The sequence below is a fragment of the Callithrix jacchus genome, chromosome 7, assembly GCF_049354715.1.
Source record: "Callithrix jacchus isolate 240 chromosome 7, calJac240_pri, whole genome shotgun sequence".
NCBI classification, from domain to species: domain Eukaryota; kingdom Metazoa; phylum Chordata; class Mammalia; order Primates; family Cebidae; genus Callithrix; species Callithrix jacchus.
In genome coordinates, this window is record NC_133508.1 from 15,598,941 (window position 1) to 15,622,144 (window position 23,204).

Below are 23,204 nucleotides of genomic sequence, written 5' to 3' on the forward strand. Positions count from 1 at the left end.
AGTGGGTACAAAGAGAATTCAGCTCATAACACATATTGCTCTCTACTGAGTAAAGTTTTCGGAGGTCGAATCCCGCTGCTATAGCCTTGAACTCCAGCTCATTGTGGCTCGGCTCCTTGCAGGGTTTATAATTTGGAATTGCTTGAGTGGATGGCTCATGCAGCTTTTTCTGCTGGTATCCTTCCAAAGGATTGTGGGCATATCTTTCCAAAGAGGTTTTGAATTTGTTTTTGCCAGGTGTCCTGGAGGATTTACTGATCTAGGATGTTTTGTATGGTCACTTTTCAACTTAGAAAGTCATTATACTCTACAGGTGAACTTAAAGCTCAAACCCATGCACCAGATAACTTGTGATTATGAATTCTCAAGGGAGACTTTGTTCCTGCTCAGTGCTCATGCCGAGACAGACAAGCTTCATCACATCTCCCCACTGTTTTTTTTTTTTTGAGACATTGCCTAGGCTGGAGTGCAGTGGCGTGATCTCAGCTCACTGCAACCTTTGCCTCCCGGGTTCAAGCGATTCTCCTGCCTTAGGGATTACAAGCATGTGCCAGCACACCCAGCTGTTTTGTTTTGTTTTGTTTGGTTTGGTTTGGTTTGGTTTGGTTTGGTTTGGTTTGGTTTGGTTTTAGTAGAGACAGGGTTTCACCATGTTGGTCAGGCTGGTCTTGAACTCCTGACCTGATCATCCGCCCACCTCAGCCTCCCAAAGTGCTGGGATTACAGGCATGAGCCACCACACCTTTTAAAAAGGGTATCGTTCCTCAAGGTCTTGGCTTCACAAGGGTCTTATTTCTAAAACCATACCTCCCCTAGCACCCAGGCCTTTCCCTGTGGCAGTCAGATTTTTGGGGTGGCCCCCACAATCCCTACCTCCTGGTGTTCGTGTCCCTGTATAATACCCTCCTCTTGAGCATAGGCAGGACCTATAACTTGACTGTAACCAAAAGAATATGAGATCAGCTGCGGTGACTCACACCTGTAATCCCAACACTTTGGAAGGCTGAGGCAGGTGGATCACTTGAGCCTAGGAGTTCGAGACCAGCCTGGGCAAGATGGCGAAACCCGTTCCTAATTTAAAAAATACAAAAATTAGCCAGGTGCAGTGGCTAACTTTTTGTGGTGCCTGTAGTCCCAGCTACTCCAGAGGCTGAGGTCAGAGGATGGCTTTAGCCTGTGAGGCTGAGGCTGCAGTGAGTTGTGATCATGACACTGCACTCCAGCCCGGGCAGCACAGCAAGACCCTGTCTCCAAAAAACAAACAAAGACGTCAAGAGTGACAGGATGGGTGTGGTTCCAGCCTTGACTCCTCTTGCTGGAGCGGCTCACTCTCTTCCTGGCTCTGACAAAGGAAGCTGACATGTTGGGGTGGTCTGTAGTAAGATGCTCATGTGGCACTAACGGTGGTCTCCTAGCTGGCAACCAGGAAAAAACCAGAAGCTTTCAATCCTACCTACACCTGCAAAGCACTGAATTCTGCCAACAGGAATGGATTCCTCCCCAGTGGAGACCTCAGCCCAGCAGGCAGACACCTTGATCGCCATAGCAGACAACTAGCCATGCCGTACTCAGCCTCTTGACCGCAGAAACTGGAACATCATAAATACATGGTTTTTTTGTCACTAAGTTTGTGGTAATTTGTTATGTAGCTAAAGACAACGAACATACTCTCCCAACTCAGATGGTCACCAAAGGCCAAAGATGGCTGAGATCTGCCTCAAAGGCAGCGATAACAGCAATTTACAAAATTACTACTCTGGTTTTCAGTTTCTTCCTTGTTTTTGGTCCCTGGGAATTTCTACTATTTTCTTTAACAATTAGCTGTGTATTTACAAAAAGCTTACGCTGTATACAGCCTACTCAGGGGTTTTTTTTCCTCCTTAAACTGGATATGTTTCATGTTATAAAGTCCTCCATGTTGCTAGAAATGGAAGAATGCCTACATGGTTTCCAATCCTAGTGGAAGCATTATGCTGTCTTCTCTTTGAAGGAATTTTCTGTTCTCCGGAAAATCCATCTACTCCCATTGTTGGCATGTAACCTTTACGTTTGAGACTCTACTTTATCTCAAATGCTAACGTTTTCTCAAAATGTCAGTCCATATTTTTAGCTGCCTCTTAGAAATAGTTTTCTTTTGGAGGTCTTATGCTGACATTAAGCACCTTACCTTTCAAACTCCCCGCTACCTATTTTTGCCTGCCTTTCATGGAGATTATTTCCTAATCATTTCCCAATGTTCACCTTCACTCACCCCTTATCCAGTTAGTGACCAACAACTCTTTTTTCTCCCTTGTAATTCTTCTCGCAGCAGCTTCTCCTCTGGCCATGCTGCAGCCCATACCCCCGTGGTTTAGGCTCTCACCATCTCATGTCTAGATGTTGCACTATTTTCTCTTTAGTGCCCTTTCTTTTGCATTCATATTTTTTCAACTTTGCTCATGTGGTTTCTTTCTCCTAGAGAATTTGGCAGGCATAGTGCCGTGCACCTGTAGTTCAAGCTATTTAGGGGGCTCAAGTGGGAAGATTGCTTGAGCCTGAGAGGTCGAGATGCAGTGAGCAGTGATGGCACCACTGCACTGCAGCCTGGGACAGAACAAGATCCTGTCTCTAAAAAATAGAATTTTACCTACCTTTAAACATCCAGCTCAAAGACAGCTTCCTCCAGGCAGCTCTCTCTGACTAACAAAAAGCCAAAGACTTTTTCCTTCTAACTCAAACAAGACCAGCAACCTCAGTGTTAGGTACCACCATGCTTTACATCTTTATATCTGCTCTGAGTATAGCGCTTTCCATATAGCAAGTGTCAAATCCAAGTTAAAAGATCGTGACTCTGATTTGAAAATTTCCTGATTTTTGGTTCAGGAAAGGTGGGACTAGTCAGGAAATCCAGTATAAAGAAGTGACATGGAGCTGGGAAGCATGAGGTAAGCGACAATTAACAAGATTTCTCATTCCTCCCAAGACTACCTCCAGGATCCACCAGACCCTGGATTTGAGTTCAATCCCATTCCTTGACTTCCCTTCTCATTCCAATTCCAGCCTTGATCCAAACCTGATGGTTTCCTGGTTATGCCATTGTCCAGCTTAAAACACCTTCGATGGCTTCCATGGAGCATAGACTGCCCCCATCTTGGAGCCCTCCGTGACCTCACCTACTCTTCCAGCCTCGTCTCCCACCTTGCTTTCCCCTTCTCCTATACTCCAGCCACACTCAGCGCAGGCATCTGAATTTAAGCATGACTTGCACCTTCCTCCTTCAGCTAATGCTGCCGCTACTACCTGCAGTGACCTTCTCTCTTTGTCTAACAACAGCTTATCTTAACTTTAAGTTTCAGCGGAAATTGCCTCCGACATGAAATTCACCGTGACTGCCACCCCCTTCCTTCTGTGTATGCTGATGCTGATCTTGTCCATAGTGACATCTCTCAGAGATCCCATCTGTATCTATTAATAATACACAGCTTGGCCATGGTTACCCATGACCATCACTGAATACTCACAGTAAGCGTCAGTTACATGAATGGGTGCACAACTGAATGATTTCTCCAGAATGATAGAAGGTGATCAGCTGTTCTTTCCCATATGCCTTCATTGCTCACTTCAGCATACCCAGAGTAAACTCTGGATCCACATCTCTCAAGGAAGGTTCCCATCTGCTTGAGTTCTCTTGGAAACAAAGCAGATAACTGGTCAACCCTGGACCAATTCAGCTCTGAGATGAGCCCAACGTGACTAGCTGAGTGGCAAATACCGGATAATAAAGAGATGGTTTCCTGCAAGTGAAATAAAACCAGTGGATTTTCTTTCTGTCTGCTGGATTCCCTAAGATAGCACCTTGTATAAATCCTAGTTAATATCACAGAAATTGACAACTGGCATGACAGATGGTGCATCTCAACCCTTTAATTTAATGATAAGGAAACTGAGGCTCAGATAAGCAAAATGGTCAAATTGTTCACGGTCACACAGCTAATAATGATTCCTGGGCTAGAAGAGACAAAATACTCTCAAAGGATATTGGCACATTCCTTTTCTTCAAGGAGACTGCCCAATTCTCACATTTTTCCCTTTCTTTTTAATTAAAAAAAAATTGCTTTGAAAATGTTTTCACCTAGATTTAATTGTTTCCTTCTTAACGTAGCATAAATATCTATGGTTTCCACTTCCAAGTTGGCTTGGACTCAAATGAGTTATGGTGGCTCTATAATGTCCTGCTAGGTGAATGTTCTTTTGTCTCATAAACGAAGAGATTACTTTGCTTATCTTACTAGCAGCTTTAGCAGAAAGAGAAAATGTGCTTTCACCAAATGCGTTGGCTTAAATAATATAATTGATTATCAACAAAGCCCTACACCTCCTGTAGTTTCCTCTTAGGTGGATATGATAACCAAGCTGGTACTTTTCATTCCTAACAGCTACAATTTCCAAGCTATATATTAACTACCAATTTTGACAGATAAACAGATAAAATACAATTTGGTGTCCTCTGGCACATGAGAATTCTGATTAATTTGAGCCAATGTTCCTTTGCTGCATTGAGCTCTGTAATTGGACATCTACTAGAATAGATGGAAAACCAAGTTAGGCTAGTTTCAGATGATGGGCTCTCTTAGTTCAGGCTTCCATAACAAAATCCCATAGTCTGGGTGGCTTAAACAGCAGAAATTCTTTTTCTCAGAGTTCTAGAGGTTGGAAGTGCAAGATCTGCTTACCATTATGGTTGGGTTATGGTGAGGACTCACTTCTTGGCTTGTAGATGGCCACCTTCTTGTTGTGTTGTCACATGACAAAGAGAGAAAGAGAGAGGAAGCTCTCTGTTGTCTCTTCTTCTGAGGTTGCTACTCACATCATGAGGGCCCCCAACATCACCACCTCATCTGAACTTGATCATCTTCCAAATGCCCTATCTCCAAATACCATCACATCAAGGGTTAGGGCTTCAACATATGAATTTGCGGCAGGGTGGGATAGGGGAGACACAATTCAGTCCATAGCATTATAACCCTGGTCCCCCAAATTCATATCCTTCTTGTATGTGAAATATATTCATTTCATCTCAACAGCTCCAAGAATCTTAACTTGTTCCAGCATCAACTGTAATGTCTAAAGTCCAAAGTCTCCTTTAAATATCACCTCAATCAGATATGAGTGAAATTTGAGGTAAAATTTATCCTGAGGCAAAATTCCTCTCCTCACCAGATGTGAACTTGTGGAACCAGATAAATTATGCACTGCCAAAATACAACATTGGGACAGGCATAAGATAGTTGTTCCCACTCCAAAAGGGAGAAATAGAAGAAAGAAAGGGGTGGCAGATCCCAAGCAAGTCCAAAACCTAGCCAGGCAAATCCTATTAGATCTTAAGGCTTGGGAATTATCCTCTGGCCCAATGTCCCATCTGCCAGGCTCACTGGGGTGGCAGCATCACCCCAATGGCTCCAGGTAGGGGTTCTGACCCTGTGGCTCTTGCAGGCCCTGGGTCTTGTTAGAAAGTTGCATCCCCAGGGCTCCACTGGGTGGTCCTCCTGCAAAGCTCCAGGTAGGGGCTGTCCAGTGGTTGAAACTGAGGCCCTGGCCCTGATGAGCTCTGAATCAACTTCAGCATCATTTTTTTCTCCTCTGGGAGAACAGTGCATGTTCCAAGTAGCTCTACTTTCTCATCCAGTGAAATCGAAGAATTTCAATACCCTCACTTCATTTTGTCACATCTCCATCCCCTTCTGTTCAAACTGGCAGTGTTTCTGCTCATATAACCCTATAAACACTATTAAGCGATAGTTTGGCCATGCCCTTGGTGTTCTCTTCAGGACATGATTTCTCACTTTTTTGCAATGAAGTATTTTCCAAGTCTGCAAGTTCTTGTTTTTTTTGGCTTAATAATTCTTTCTTCAATTAATGTTTTTCTCCCACATTTCCCTATAAGCAATCAGGAGGAACCAAGCCATTCCTTCAACACTTTGCTTAGAAACCGCCTCAGCTAAATATCCAATTTTATCACTCACACATTCTGTCTTTCACAAAACACTAGAACACAGTTCACAAAACTTCTTTATTACTTTATGAAAAGAATCATTTTTCCTCCAATTTCCAGTAACACAATCCTCATTTCTGAGACCTTGCCAGAATTTTCCTTAATGTTCATATTTCTAGTGTGCACTCCCAAATTCTTCCAGCCTCTACCCATTACCCAATTCCAAAGCCTTTTCAACATTTTTAAGTATTTGTTACAGCTGCATTCCACTACTTGGTTCCAAAATTTGTATTAGGTTTCTCCAGAGGAACAGAACTAATTGGACATAGGTAGGTAGGTAGATGATAGATAGATAGATAGATAGATAGATAGATAGATAGACAGACAGATAGATGATAGATAGACAGATAGTTTTATTATAAGGAATTAGCTCATGTGATTATAGAGGATGAGAACCACGCCGGCTGATTATTTTTGTATTTCAGTAAAGACAAGGTTTCACCATGTTGGCCAAGCTGGTCTTCAACTCCTGTCCTCAAGTGATCTGCTATCTTCAACCTCTCAAAGTGCTGGGATTATAGGCATGAGCTACTGTGTCTGGCTGTCAGTCTGTTTTATGTGGCAAACGGACTCAAACATTAACCTCATCCAGAAACATCCTCACAGACACACCCAAAATAATGTTTGACCAAATGTCTTGGCACCCCAGAGCCCAGTCAAGTTGATGCATAAAACTTATCATCACACAGACCTTCAGGTACATTATTTTAGTACTCCGCAACCACTGCAGGCTTCTAGGAAATAATTCCTCCAGAAAGCAATTTTGACAACATCACTTTGGGCAAAGACATAAGAAAACAGCTGTCCAGTTTAAGAATTTTTATAGCTGCTATTGTATTACTTAGAAATTGTCTAATGATACCAATAATGAGAAGGAGAGATTGAGGGTAAGAATGAAAGATGTTTTCTCTCCCAGTTTGTATTCTTATTCTCTCTCACTCTGTATAAGTAATCCAGCTATTACAGTAAGATAGTAGAATCATGGAGGAAGAGACCAACATTTATTGAAAATTTACAATAATACGATAGTAATGATGACTAGCATTTACCAAACACTTACTATGTTCCAGGCAATCTTCTCATTTAATTCTCTATTCCACCCTTTACGATACCCAGCGTTTGTACATTTTGTATATTATATTGTGTTATCTTCACACCTGGCTGATGAAGTTGGTCATTTACCTATTTCCCTTATTTTACAGATAAAGATCTTTCCCAAAGTCAAACAACAAACCAGAGGTTGAGCTGGGATTTGCTTTCCGCACGGCCCATGTTGTTCTTTCATGCGTATGCTGCCTGCCCTGCTAAGACCCATGAGCATCACGTACATTTGTATGTTCGCAGAAATAAACAATACAGATACGTCCAGTGCTCCCCTCTGCACTGGAACTCAGAAAATGTGAAAATCTCATCTTGGTTTTGCTCCTCATTTGCCACATGACGTTAAGCATATCACTTAATTTCTCTACGACTCAATTTCTTTACACAGAAAGTGAATATTCTTTCTGTCCCATCCTATGTCAAGGCATTTTAATGACAGGTCTAAACTAAATGATTGTGAAAGGATTATGAAAAATGCTATACACAAATGCGGATATTGGTATGAGTGTGTTTACTACAAAACCACGAACACTTTTCCCCTTTTTGTGCGTCAGACAGAAGAGGTCTTTCTTAGATGCTTTCTCTACCCTATTATCTTTGTGGCCAACAGCACAAAGCAGGGAATAAATTGCCTCCTAATTATAAGAAGGGATATAGATAACATGCTTAGTCTAGTAGGTGCACAATAAATATTAATTTCCTACTTTGTGTGAATGGGCATAGGAGTCAAAGCCTGGTGCCTACCTGCTCACCAAGTGTCATGGGGAATCCATTTCCAGGATTCTAAAAATAATCAACCATTAATCTTTCTTATATGTGATTCAATCCAAAATTGAAAATACTGAGTGTGGTGGGGAGAGGGAACAGTTACAACAGGGCCCCCGCCTTGTGATTCAGGACACGTTGCTGGGGCTATCTGGTTCTTTTCATGAGTGGGACCTGACTCTCCTTTCTGCCCAAGGGTGCGCATCACTTATTTGGCTACAAAAAGCTCCTTTATTGCCTGTCTTGCATTCTCCACTTCATAAATCTTCCAGAGGTGTCAACTGCACAGAAGGCAGCGTCGATTTTCGTAAGTTTGCAACGATCCCCAAAGGCTTGTTGCCTGTATACATCAAGAATGGCTTTTAGGTTTCTGCTTCCCATTGTCTAAGCAACCCTGAGAAAGAACACACCATGGCTGTCTGATTTTGGTAGTCCTTTCTCACCCCCACGTCTCCATTCATTTGTAAGTCAGTCTTTCTTGTTCACCGAGACTGTGGTTGTAACTGAGCACAGGACCCTGGAGGGACTCAGCTTGTGGGGGATGTGGCTGTTAGAGAGAAAACCTCGCTCCCAGAGGGCTTGGCTACTGAAATGTATTTTTCTTCCTTTCTCATTTAGGAGTGGAAAATAACGCCTGGGAGGAAAATGAGACAAACAGTGGCAATTCAAGTTTCCCCTAAGCTAGGGTTTATTTTGTTATTATTCCCAGCTCCCAGATAAATTCTCTTCCTGATTTCTGTTATACATCACTTTGGCTGACATATGTCCAGTTTTTAACATTGATTTAAAAAAACCCATTGGGTGGAAATGAATATCATGATGCAGAGGGGATTTTACTGTTTTGTTATTTTAATGAATGAAAGGTTAACAACAAGAATTGGACTAATAGTCTTGGAAACAAGCCCTCAATTTATCTGCAGAACAGACGCCAGCTTCTCAGTTCTCCTCCATCCTCACCAATTGATCACCCTGCACGGTGGGTGACCCTAAAACTCCCACTGCCCTCGGGGGAAGAGGTGATTAAACAGATTGTAATACATGGCTTATATTTCTTTAGGCTTGATAGTCTCTGGTCACGTGTGTACCTATTTTACCCACTGTTTTAAAAATTGTTTTAATTTCAGTAGCTCTAGAGGTACAGGTGGTTTTCGGTTACATGGATGAATTATATAGTGGTGGTGTCTGGGCTTTTAGTGTACCTGTCACCTGAACACTGTACATTGTACCTAACAGGGAATTTTTCATCCCTCACCCCCTTCCCCTCTCCCTCCTTCTGAGCCTCCAGTGTCCACTATACCACTCTGTGTGCCCCTGTGTACCTATCGCTTAGCTTCCACTTAGTAGTTGAGAACATGCAGTATTTGGGTTTCCATTGCTGAGTTACTTCACTGAGAATAATGGCCTCCGGCTCCATCAAAGTTGCTGCAAAGACATTTTATTCCTTTTTATAGCTGAGTAGTATTCCACAGTATATATAAGCCACATTTTCTTTATCCACTCACTGGTCGATGGGTACTCAGGCTGGCTGTCTGTGATAAACATATGAGTGCGAGATGTCTTTTCGATATAACAATTTCTTTTCCTTCGGGTGGGTACCCAGCAGTGGAATTGCTGGGTCAAATGGTAGATGTACTCTTGGTTCCTTGAGGGCTCTCCATACTCTTTTCTATAGAGGTTCTACTGATTTACATTCCATTTGCTCCTCTTTTAAATGGAGATCTTCCTAAGAAAGGCCATTCATGTTTTTCCCACAAGACAAAACACAATGTCTTCCACATAGCAGACACTCAATTACAATTACAAATATCTGTTGGTTGAATGAATGAAGTAAATAAAATATTTTAAAAGGTACAGGGCCGGGCGCAGTGGCTCACGCCTGTAATCCCAGCACTTCCGGAGGCCGAAGCGGGTGGATCACGAGGTCAAGAGATCGAGACCATCCTGGTCAACATGGTGAAACCCCGTCTCTACTAAAAATACAAAAAATTAGCTGGGCACGGTGGCACACGCCTGTAATCCCAGCTACTCAGGAGGCCGAGGCAGGAAAATTGCCTGAACCCAGGAGGCAGAGGTTGCGGTGAGCCGAGATCGCGCCATTGCACTCCAGCCTGGGTAACAAGAGCAAAACTCTGTCTCAAAAAAAAAGGTACAGACAAGAGAATTCTGGGAGCTGTTATGTTCAATTATAATTTAGCTGTATGCTGTCACTCATCACCACAGTCTTGGCCAGATTTTCAGCGCTACAGATTGATACCAGCCAACTGGTAGGCAGAAACGTATAACCATCTTCTGTAAGATTGCTAATTCAAGCCAGGCACAGTGGCTCATGCCTGTAATCCCAGCACTTGGGAGGCAGAAGCAGGCAGATCACTTGAGGTCAGGAGTTCAAGACCAGCCTGACCAACATGGTGAAACCTTGTTTCTACCAAAAAAAAAAAAAAAAAAAAAAATTAGCCAGGCATGGTGGCAGGCACCTGAAAGCGCAGCTACTCAGGAGGCTTAGGCAGGAGAATCACTTGAACCTGGGAGGTGGAGGTTGCAGTGAGCCAAGATGGCACCATTGCACTCCAGCCTGGGTGACAAAGTTAGACTCCGTCTCAAAAAAAAAAAAAAAGATTGTTAATTCAAATAGCAATATAGATTGCAGTTTGAACGTGGAAAAAGACATTTGTAGTCAACAATTCCAGACTCATCTCAGAGTTGTATACCAAGGTCTGTACCAACGACCAGTGCCTCCAGCAAGGGCTGTCTCTAGACCCCAAGGGAACTCGGTAAACACCCTCTAATATTGCCCCAACCAAATCACATATTCAAATATATATTGAGATGCTGACATAGTTAAGGAAGGCAGAATATGTTTTATTTTCTGCAGAAAAACTGAAAGTAAGAATGAAGTGAGAATCCATTTTTTGGCAGAAAAAAAAGGCGATCTAAAATATTTTCTTAAGAGATTTAGCACATTTGAGCCGGGCGCGGTGGCTCACACCTATAATCCTAGCACTTTGGGAGGCCGAGGTGGGTGGATCACCTGAGGTCAGGAGTTCAAGATCAGCCTGGCCATCATGGTGAAACCCCATCTTTATTAAAAAAAAAGAAGAAGAAGAAGAAGAAGAAGAGATTTAGCACTTTTGAAAAGATGTGCCAAAAAAAATTCTTTTATTAATTCAATTAAAATGATCTCAGTCACTTCAGTCTTTTTCATTTCTGGTCAAAATCTAGACGACTAAGAAAGTGTGATCTGAGGTAATTATAGTCTAACCAGGAGCAAAACAGGCGCCAGACCTCACGCGGAGGCTTGACCAAAAGAGGAACAGAGCCCTTTGACTTAGTGAAACTGAACTGCGGGGGTCGAACTGACCCGCCCTAATTCGGAGCAGGTGCCATCACTCTGGCCGTTTGCCGACGGGCAGCGTGGACGACGGGAAACAAAAAGCCCGGAGAAGTACTGAGTGCTAAGAGGCTTTCAGAGGCGCCTGTTGCTAGGGAACCACTTCCTCCGTGTTCATACCCAGCGAACTCAAGCTATTCAGATATCACTGGAATAATCTCAGGCTCTGAGGGGAAAAGAAACAGCTCTCAAAACTCAGACGTCATGGTAACACTGGGAAAAGCCCAGCTTTTCCAGCAGACACCACCAAAGAGCCAGTGACGCCAGGCGAGAACCAGAAGTGAATGGGTGTCTTGTGTTTTATTGAGACACAGAGGACTGGACACCTTCTGCATGGCTCTACCCAGGTGTGTCGGTGGCAAACAGTGACACAGCCACATGCAATGTTATTATCAGTTCTTTGAGCATGAGATACTGTTCTCTTCATCTTCAGAACCCACACCATCAAGCCCAGTGCTTTCTACACTCTTCTCCAAGTTGGTTCAATTCAACTTCTTCATTCCACAAAGATTCATCGAGGACTTGGTTCTGTGTGCACTGCATGGGTGCTATGATAGAGATAAAAAGACACAGAGACAATCCTTCTAAAGAAGCTTCCATGTCTTAGAAACACACATGAGGATGAGGTTTGTCTTCAAATAATGGTAACACAAATAACAGCGGTATAAACAACATGGCAGGTTTTGTTCATAAACCAAATATAAACTTCTAAGCCACACAGCCAACTGAATGGACACCCTCCTATTGGCCAAGGGAATTCTAAAGTAAGCCTGAAACGCCAGTTCAGGCACCATGATGGGAATGTGTGATCAGACATGGTTCAGGTTACGTTGGAATTCCGGCACAGCTGACAAGCATTAGCATTAAAACAGAGACATACGACTGACCAGACGGACTCTTCATAAGATACCAACATGATAGACAGTAGGACCTGAAAGGAACCAAAGTATTTTATCCCAAAATATATTTCCTTGACACAGTTTGAAATGGCACTGCAAAGCCATCTCTTGTGGGGAAAACCTATATTTTATAGAGAATCCTCTTCCATTTGCAGGTCTTTTTCCTGATCCTGGCACCTTTTCAAGTCTGTTGAGAAATATTTACCATCTAGTCTCTCTGAAACCTGCTACTCCGAGGCTTCATCTACAGCAGTCTCTGGTACAATAGAAGGGAGTGTCTGCGTTGAGATAAGTAGTCTCCACAACTCCTTATCTTAACCCAGACACTCCCTTCTATCCTGCCTTTAGATAATAACACTTTCAATCAATTGCCAATCAGAAAATCTTTGAATTTACCTATGACCTAGAAACTCCCCTACTTCCACTTGTCCCACCTTTTTCAGGCTGAACCAATGTACTTGTTGCAAGTATTAATTTATGTCTTACGATTTTTTTTTTAAATGTATAAAACCAAGCTGTAGTCTGACCACCTGGGCACATGCTCTTAGGATTTACTGGAGCTGTGTCACAGGCCATGGTCACTCATATTTGGCTCGGAATACATCTCTTCAAATGTTTTATAGAGTTGATTCTTTTCATCGGCACATTGCTTGGCTGCTACACATCATGAGGGCCAGCGGGCAGGCAATGCAGAGGCGGTATTGCTGCTCTAGTCATCAGAGCTGCAGGCATCCCCTGTGCTTTTCCTCCGGTATCCTTAACCCACGTTTCATCTCTTGGGTCACAGCCAGGTCTGAGGTGGCTGCCATAATATCCTGTCAATGTTCCAGACAGGAAGAAGGAGGAAGGACATGCTCCCTGGAGGAAGCTTTCCAGAAGCCTTACTGTTGTCAATGCCACATTGGAAGTCTTCCTAGCAACAGCATGAAAGCCTCTTCACCTGCATTATTGTTTCAGGTTGTAAAACCAGAAATTGGTCTAATTTGTACATAGTTGTTTTTTTTTCATTAGTAAGGTTGTAGAAGCTAATTACAGAAAATTTGGAAAATAAATAAATTCATTCTTAACTCCAATACTTTTTTATTTTTGAGACAGAGTCTCGCTCTGTTGCCCAAGCTAGAGTGCAGTGGCACGAACTCAGCTCACCACAACCTCCGCCTCCTGGGTTCAAGCGATTCTCCTGCCTCAGCCTCCTGAGTAGCTGGGATTACAGGCATGTGCCACCATGCACAGCTCATTTTTGTATTTTTACTAGAGACAGGGTTTTACTGTGTTGGTCAGGCTGGTCTCAAACTCCTGACCTGAGGTGATCCTCCCACCTTGGCCTCCCAAAGTGCTGGGATTACAGACATGAGCCACTGCACCTGGCCTCTCGATACTAATTTAAGAGTAACAAATGCTTATTGCATACGTATTGTGCTAGGAGCCAGGACTGCAAAGGGGAGCAACTGCTGTGAGCACTCTGGTCTAGTTTCTCCATTGCATAAAGCTATGCATCAGTTGTTGTGTTCTGTACGTGCCGTTATGGTAAACCATTTTACATCCTACTTCCTTCTACACAGCGTTAAATCATTAGCCTTTTTTCCTATTTTGTTATATCACTAAACTTCAAGAAGTCATATATGCTCGTAGTAAAAGTGAAAATAATACTTTTTAAAACTCAGGCATATTCCCTTGTTCTTACCCTTACAGTGCACTCTACTCCGATTTTAGGATAAACTTGGAGTTAAGTGTTAATGATAGTGAAGGAAACTTCTAGCGTCTGAGCTACATCCCAGAGTTTCCCCAGTATGATGAAACTCCAGTCACCAAAGTGATTTTGTTCCTAAGAAGCAATGCTTTATTGACCTCCTTCTACTACTGATGCTTCCTGAGACAACCTCCAAATTAAGCAAGCTGTACTAGAATCCTTATCTCAGGGACTACTTCCGGGGGAACCAAATTAAGACACCGCTTGACAACTTCAGCTTGTATATCATTGGCCAGCTGTATCTCTAAGGAGGCTGGGAAATGTAGTTTTAGAGCTTGGGCAATTACTGCACTTGACAATATTAGGATTCTCTGGCTAAAGAAAAGAATATGAATATTCGATAAACATCTGGCCATCTCTGCCATGGGAGATAAAATATATCCACACATAGTCATAAATTATGAGCCATAAGAAAGGTACTGGAGAGATTACTCTTTTGTAGGTACTTAATGACTTCCTTCAGACAGTAGAATTTGACTTGCACCCTCAAGTCTAGGTTGGACTTTAATAGGTGAACAGATACTCTGACAGTGAGTGGTGTGTAGTGTTTATAAGAACAGGTAAAGCTGGGACACAGAAAGAAAGTTAGGAGACGATGAACATGGTTTGGGTATAAGAGAACAATAACCCAAACTAGAGTGTGATACAAGATTGGACAATTTGGAATAGGTATGAGAAATACAGCAAAGGAGCTCCATACAATTCATGTGGTGGTTAAGTAGAAAGAAGGTATCCAACATGACCTTGAAGCTTGAAGCCAGGATGGAAGGTAGCACCATAAACAGAAGTTGTACAATCAGAGAGAACAGCCAAGTAAGTTCAAGGGATATTTGTTGTCTTTGATTCTACCAGAGTTAAACATAATGTTATGATGGGGTGGAGACAGATTTAAAACATAGATATTCAACTTCAAATGTTAAAAAAAAAAAAAAAAAAAAAAGCAGTGATTTTCATTTCTCTACTTCATCTCAACCAAAACATGACTTTCTATGAGCAGGGAAAATTCCAAGAGCTCACCCTCCTGCAGAGCTCCTTCCTGACAGAAACCAGGAGGGTTAGGCTTTCCAAAGAGCACCAGATCCCAGGTCCCTGCTGATAAACTCACTAAGTCAGGACAAAATCAACCCTCTAACTCTAGAGAGAAATTCTCAACTCTGTCCAGAGACATACTGGTTTTCGCAGAGCTGCTGAAATGACAGGAAGTATAGGGCTTTGTACTCAACCAGGTCTGGACTGAGTCCTGGCTCCAGCTCTTTCTTGCCATGTGACCTTGGTTTAATTAACTTTTAAAGCTTGAGTTTTCTTATCAGCAAAGGGGAGATAACATAGAACTACTTTCTAGGGCTAAGAGGATTAAGTAAACAATCCATGTAAAGCACTTAGCATGGTGCTTACGCAATGCAAGCACACTACTTAGAAAACGTCAGCTATTGTTACTGCTGTAGTATCAAGGCTAGCATGGATACCAGACGTTTTGTGTTCCGTTGTGAAAACAGACCAATTAAGATAATATGTCCCTGAATGTGCTAAAATCAAATGTGACAGCTGGACTAGATTAACTCAGAATACCACCGAAGGATTAGAATTGGTAGGAAGCTGAGAAAGTTAAGTCACCTGAAGGAATTAATGCAATCACCCATTTTCCTTAAGCCTTCTCAGGTTGGGAGACACTCCATTCTGTAAGCCCACTTGGAGCAGGGCAGTCATGAAATCAGAAAGAATTGTGACATATCGACTTCTAGCCATCAGGGTTGAAGGCTATAACTGGCCTTGGCTGAACCCAAAACCAAGCAGGCAAAACTCACAATCCCTGAGCAGAGGGAAGGCTCCATAAATGCCTCATGAACACAGGGACCAATTAAACTTGTGACCAAATACTAAGGCCAAATACTAGAATGAGGCCTTTGCAAAATGTGCCCTAAGTTCTAAGACGTTTTGAGTCTTAGAACTGTTTTGTTTCCATAGCTCAGAAAAAGCCAAGGGCAGTTTGTTCCTGTTATCAGTTTCTCCCTGAACAGGAAAGCTGAACATTTCCATGACTACGATGCACACGGGAGTCAGTTTGATCAGTGTCTATCTAAAAGTTGCCAGGCCCATAGCCAGGCAGGCAAATGCTCTCAAAGGCCATTTCGCATCACCAGCCTTGCTGAGCAGAAGCAGGAGCTGTTCTCTCCAGCCTCTCAGGAGCACACAGTGGTCTCTCAGTTCTCCCCTTTGAAGGAAGAGCTCTGGGAGAAAAGCCCGTGGTTCTGGAACTTTTCCTGAGACCTCCAGGAAACCTGTGTCAGGTCATCATGGTACAAGCTAGAATTGACATTTCTAGCTGTGCAGCCACAGCCGTCCATGTGGTTCCACTTCCTGGTGGCAGTCTTCATACTTGCACAATATTTTGTAAGTATTCATTACTGAAATCACACAGAAAAGCCCCTAAACAGTATCGCATTAGCCTCTTACACACAGTAAAATGTAACTGCAGGAAACTTCAGGGAACTGAGTCAAGATCGCTGGGTGAGGTAACGCCCACCAGCTTGATGCCAGTGTTTCTCTCGTTTCCATAGCAGTGACCCCACACAATCCTACCTGCTCCTCAGACCACAGCCGAAGAAGAGATTTCTGATAAAGAAGCAAAAACACAACACCGTCCACACAACTATAAGTATGCAAGGAAGAGTTTCTTCTTGCCTGAAAACCGTAAAGTTTATTATTTGTTTGTGATTCTTCCTTTTATCTCTCATTTCTTCTAACGTCATAAGCCTGGCATTTAAACCCCAAATGCCTGCAGGGGCCAGGCAGGATGGGGAGGGACCAGCTAAAAAGGCAACTCCAGCTGATTTTTTTTCATTGCTTAGGAATGCAGGCCTGGTTTGGCTGGTTCTTACAACTTCTCAAGAGAAATTGGAACCTAGATTTTTACACGAAATTTTCCAGTTTTTAAACATTGGCAACCAATTTTCAAAAAATTGGCAGGCCACAAAAACACATCTACATCTGAGTGTGCTCTGTTTGTAGCATCAGTCTGAAATCACCTTTCTGGGTCTCCAGAATTCTTTCTATTTTCTGAATATCTGTGTCGAATGTAGACTGCAAATTAACCCTAATTAGGAATTATAGCTACAATGCACCACTTCCTTAATGGGAAAGCCATAATTCCTTGGAGAAAGGTCTTTATTAACATGTTGCTGCTATATTTCATTGTCTCTTGCTCTCATCATCTCTCTGTAATGAAGGAGAAGAAACCAGAGGTGATCTTAGCTGGGTTCAGTGAAGACTCAGCTGTTGTTTTTTTTAAAGGCTCAAAACAAAATATGTGATTATAGGGCTGGGCGTGGTGGCTCACGCCTGTAATCCCAGCACTTTGGGAGGCCAAGGTGGGTGGATCACGAGGTCAAGAGATCGAGACCATCCTGGTCAACATGGTGAAACCCCGTCTCTACTAAAAATACAAAAAATTAGCTGGGCATGGTGGCGTGTGCCTGTAATCCCAGCTACTCAGGAGGCTGAGGCAGGAGAATTGCCTGAACCCAGGAGGTGGAGGTTGCGGTGAGCCAAGATCATGCCATTGCACTTTAGTCTGGGCAACAACAGCGAAACTCCGTCTCAAAAGAAAAAAAAGTGATTATATATTCTAGTTTATACAAAACCAAACAGCAATTAACCCAAATATTTTGGCCCGCATTGGGGAATTCAAAAATAAATGATATTATGATTTAAATCCACTTTTAAGTTCAAGGTGAGTTCAAACACGGCAGTAACTACGTAGATAATGCTTTGTGACAGTCAACTTCAAGATGGAAAAATCTCGTTCCCTTTTCCTAATCATTAAATGTCCCTTAATGGATACATAGAATAGAACACTGTTCAGAAAAGGTCAGAAAACTGTGTTCAGAAAAGGATTTTAAGAAGCTTGAGAAAGCTACCATTTTGACCAGTCAGTGGGGTCGTGTCTTAGTCCATTTTGCATTGCTATAAAGAAATACCTGGCTGGGCGCGGTGGCTCACGCCTGTAATCCCAACACTTGGGGAGGCCAAGGTGGGTGGATCATGAGGTCGGGAGTTCGAGACCAGCCTGACCAACATGGTGAAACCCCATCTCTACTAAAAATACCAAAAATTAGCCTGGCATGGTGGCACGTGCTTATAATCCCAGCTACTCAGGTGGCTGAAGCAGGAGAATTGCTTGAACCCCAAAGGCAGAGGTTGCAGTGAGCCGAGATCTCACCACTGCACTCCAGCCTGGGCGACAGAGAGACTCCGTCTCAAAAATAAAAAATAGAAAGAAAAACAGAAATACCTGAGGCTGGGTAATTCATAAAGGAAAGAGGTTTATTTGACTCATGGTTCTGCAGGCTGTACAAGCATGGCACCAGCATCTGAGGGAAAGGGGGAGCTGGCATGTGCAGAGATTACGTGGTGAGAGGGGGTGCAAGAGAGAGAAGGAGGTGCCAGATTCTTTAACAATCAGAGCTCATGGGAACTAAGTGTGAGAGCTCCCTCAATCCATCAAGATTGGCACTAAGCCATTCATGAAGAAAGATCTGCACTTATCACCAAAACTCCCTTTAGGCCCCACCTCCAACACTGGGATCAAATTTCAATGTAAGTTTTTTGGGGGGGACAAATATCCAAACCATAGCAGATAGTAAGTAGTCAAAAAGAAAGTTTGCATTTAGTGTTTTAATGATTTTTGACAGGGTTTTATTTGTGATCAAGTCAGGCTCACAAATGTTTGTTTGTTTGTTTGTTTGTTTGTTTTGAGACGGAGTTCTTGCTCTGCCACTCTGTCGCCCAGGCTGGAGTGCAGTGACACAATCTCAGCTCACTGCAACCTCCGCCTCCTGGGTTCAGGCAATTCTTCCGCCTCAGCCTCCTGAGTAGCTGGGACTACAGGGGCCCCACCACCACACCCAGCTAATTTTTGTATTTTTAGTAGAGATGAGGTTTCGCCATGATGGCCAGGATGGTCTCGATCTCTTGACCTCATTATCCGCCTGCCTCAGCCTCCCTCAAAAATATTTTAAAATATGTTACAGTTGTGTTCAATATAGTGACTGTGCCAAGGGACCCTCTGTTAGTTCAGGTTCCCTCAGAAACAGACCCTGAGACAGGGATTCAGGGCAAAGCAGTTCACATGGGAGGTGAAGGAAGCAGGAGAGGTGGGGAGCTGGGATAGAATTTATACAGCTGGCTACTCCTGTGGGGACTGGGGCTTAACCCTGCTGGGGAGCCCTGGGAGCCAGCTCCACAGCTACCTACCCTACGGCAAGTGAGCTGTGGTATTTTTCACAAAGTTCCGTCAGGGATTAGGTGACAACTACTCCTCAGGGGACTGACGCAGGTTCTACGGTAAGAGGATGCCTTTAGGGAGAATCATGCAGGTGCCAGAAGTGGGGTCACAGGCACTGACGTGAAGGGCAAGGGGAGAAGGGCTGGGTGCTGAGTGTTGGCCATGCACCCAGCTTCATCAGCCCCTCCTCCTCCTCCTTGATTTAAACAATTGACATTATCTTATGTTCCATAAAGTGCTGTGCAGGGACGACTTTAGGACAAGTGCCTTAATGTCTTTTCAATCTGTTCTTGCCCCGTGCTCCTCCTAGATACAAATTCTGGAGCAGCAACTGATTTACCAGGAAACACTGAGATGTAGAGCAAGGTATGGTGCTCCCACCCAACCCAGAACCAGAAAGGGGGCCTGGGGGAAATAAACAGGCTGACTTCATGGGGAACTTCCAGGGCCAAAATTTCTCTTCATTTAAAGGTTTTCAGGAAAACATGGGTAAATAGCAAAAACAACCCAAATAACAACCATCTTTGAGATTTGTACACTTGGATATTCTCTCTTGGGAGCCTTTGTGACCATCGGTGGAAATTTCTAGATGACAGTTTCCACCTTCCACATCATCAGAATGGGAGGAGAGGTGCTCTCCAAGGAGACAGGAGATTGGGCATTGAGGTCCCTGGCACGCAATACAAGTTCATCTTTTTATTCCTACATGGGGGAAGGAACTGAGAAGTAAGAAGTGGGTAGAGTGATTCCTTCAGGAGGGAACCATTTAAAGACCATCACTTTACTTCCGATTTTGGATTTTAATGTCACCTTTAGACTTCCTCCTCCTCTCAGGAATTTTTACAAAGGGCCAACATTAAATTTTAAACAAGCAAATAAGAAAATATTAAAAGAAACTGAAATAGTATAGAAACACATCATGTGCCACACACAAAAAATTGGGCAATTCTGCCCCAATTTGTGCACACTGAAAATTTGATTCCTGGTAACTGGTTCACTTTACAACCTGGGGAAGCTTCTGGAAAGTTCCATGCCTCCATTCCCAGTGTGTTAAGAGGACATAGGATTGGTTGGAGCAGAATAAGTAATACTAAATGGACTACTGGGATGCCCCAGGGCATGTGGGCACAGCGTCAAGGCTAAACACCTTGCTGCACAGGTGCCGTTCAGCCCCACTTTAAGGCACATGTGCCCAGTCCATCAGCAACACATCAGGCTTACCTTGAATACAGAGGACTATATCAAATCCTCATTTTCGTATTTTTGTATTTTCCTGTCTATGAACAATAAATGGTCGGTTACATTTTCGAAATAGAAAAATCTGGAAACAATTCGCTCTCTGCGCACGGAGAGAGGGGAAAGCACAGATTGCTCTCCAGTGACCTTAAGAAGTCTGAATGCCTCCAAACCCTGGGTAGTGATACCACTTAACAGAGTCGGCCTAGGAAGGTGCTGAGTACTTGGAAACCCTATCTCGTTAGCCTGACACCTTCTCAAGGCAAAATGCTGAGGACTGGACACAGATTGGAACACCTTGAATAGGCAGGCCAGGAAGTCTCCCTTCACTTCGGACCCAGAGCATACCATTGCTGGCCTTCCCCTCCCAAAGACAGACACCTCCAGCCTCAAACCCCCACCCTACTTCTGGTCACTAGAGAAACAACTCCTTGGATTCTAGGGTGATTTCAATGGACTTAACAGGTGGGGAAAAAAACTTAGAACCTAAACAGAAAGCCAACCAACTTTCTCCTACTTAGACTTAATAACATAAGATCTACAAATGAGTTCTAGAAACATTTTCTCTCTGTGAATATATATTAGAGCCCGTGGCCTCTTGTTCACTGGTGTTTTCAGTTCTTAGAACAGGGAACATATCACCTTCATGTCTATATTCCTCTAGCAAATCTCCAGCAACAAGCATGTTGCCACCTTCACTTTTTTTTTTTTTTTTTTTTTTTTTTGAGTCAGGGTCTCACTTTGTCACCCAGGCTGGAGCGCAGTGGCATGATCCCAGCTCACCGCAGCCTCAGCAGCGCAGACTCAAGAGATCCTCTCACCTCAGTCTCCCAAGTAGCTGGGACTGCAGTGCACACCTGGCTAATGTTTTCTATTTTTTTATAGGTTAGGGTTTTGTCATGTCGCTCAAGCTGCTCTCCAGCTCCTGGGCTCAAGCAGTCTGCTCCCCAAGTGCTGGGATTACAGGTGTGAACCACTGCACCTGGCTAACATTCACTTCTTGGGAAGAATTTATATGACAGTGAATGGTGAGATTCTTCAGACTGAAATACAAGCTATGATAGTTGTCCTATAAAAGAGTTTAGAGACCAGGTCTTCACTGAGAGTCATGATTTCCAACCCCAAGGAGCATTTTCCCTAAGAAAAGCCTTCCTGTGACCCCACAGACTGTGTGTCCTAGGGTTAAGGGAGCAGAAAGAAAGTAAACTCAGGACAAATGAAGTACGTTTAGCATCCTGAAGACAAGACTCAGGTCTGACTCATCTTTGACTCTCGGTGGCTTACCATGGTTTGCTTTCTGTTTGTTAAGCATTCAAATTAACAACCGTTTTTATATCAAATGTTGTGTTGTAAACCAGACTCAGTCATCCATTCACACATCCATACTTTGGCCAAACAACCATTAATTTTCAGCTTTTACATCGTCCAAGCATCGCGCAAGGAGCTGGGGGTAGAAAACAAAGAGAAAAAGGTGCACTGTTCAGTTTGATTCATCTACTTCACTTGATCTTAGCCAAAAGGCCAAGAAGCGATCGATTCATCTACTTCCTTCAGCAAGTTTTTGAAAAGCAAGTATTCATTCCTCATTTAACAAATATTCACTGAGCGCCTGCTGTATGTCAGGCTCCCTCCTCGGCATTCATTATGTTTGCAGCAGGACACAGAATGGTCAAACAGCCCTGCCTTCGGGATGCTTACCTTCTAGAAGGGGAAGACAGACAAAAAGCAAGTGAATTATATAATGTATGGATAGTGGCAAGGAGCTTCAAAAACAACAGCAACTAAGGAGGTAAGAGTTGAAGGAAAGGTGCAGTTTTGCAGAAAGTGGTCAAGGAATCTCTCACTGGAACCAAAGACCTGACGGGAGGAGCTGTGCCGACCAGAAAGTCCCATGAAGGGTTTGGGGACCGACCAGGTGCCACCACACCCATAATCTCAGCACTATGGGAGGCCAAGGCAGGTAGATCACCTGAGGTCAGGAGTTCAAGACCAGCCTGGACAACATGGTGAAACCCTGTCTCTAGTAAAAACACAAAAATTAGCTGGGGGTGGTGGTGGGCACCTAGGTACTCGGGAGGCTGAGGCTGGGGAGCAGAGGTTGCAGTGAGCCAAGACTGCACTATTGCACTCCAGCCTGGGCAACAAGAGTGAAACTCCATCTCAAAAAAAAAAAAAAAGAAAGAAAAAAGTTTGAGGACCATATCTTCACTAAAAGTCATCTCCTACTCCTAGTAGCATTTTCCATAATAAAAGGCCTCCCATGAACCCTCAAACTGTCTTCCCTGGCTGGGCATGATGGCTCAAACCTATAATCCCAGCCTTTGGGAGGTCAAGGTGGGTGGATCCCCTGAGGTCAGGAGTTCTAGACCAGCCTGGTCAACATGGCAAAACCCCATCTGTACTAAAAATGCAAAAATTAGCCAGGCATGGTGGCATGCACCTGTAGTCCCAGCTACTCCAGAGGCTGAGGCAGGAGAATCACTTGAATCCAAGGGTGGGGCAGAGGTTGCAGTGAGCCGAGACTGCCCCACTTCACCGCAGCCTAGGTGAAAGAGCAAAACTACATCTAAAAAAAAAAAAAAAGAAAAAACACCAAAAACAAAAAACTGTCTGCCCGATATGGTTAAGGGAATGGAAAGAAAGCAAACTCAGGATAAGTTCCCCTTCTTTTTTTTCTCACTTTCCTACCTGAACAGTTTCCTGTTCATCTGTGGCCAGAGACTCAGCCAAGTCTGTATGGAAGATAAGCA

General features: G+C 43.4%; 1 protein-coding gene and 1 long non-coding RNA gene across 6 annotated transcripts in view; one reads left to right on the forward strand and one right to left on the reverse strand.

Moving 5' to 3' along the window:
- Nucleotides 1-7,420, forward strand: part of LOC118155260 (uncharacterized) — a 38,104-nt gene extending 30,684 nt beyond the window's left edge. For 2 of the 3 annotated variants that reach the window (XR_013519546.1, XR_004745492.3), the window contains one exon: nucleotides 7,234-7,404. This is a non-coding gene — a long non-coding RNA (uncharacterized LOC118155260). Of the gene's footprint in view, nucleotides 1-7,233 lie in introns of all 3 variants that reach the window. The other variant, XR_013519545.1, reaches the window with a different exon arrangement.
- CDNF (cerebral dopamine neurotrophic factor) overlaps nucleotides 1-23,204 on the reverse strand; it is a 210,694-nt gene that overhangs the window by 22,787 nt on the left and 164,703 nt on the right. The window lies entirely within an intron of this gene.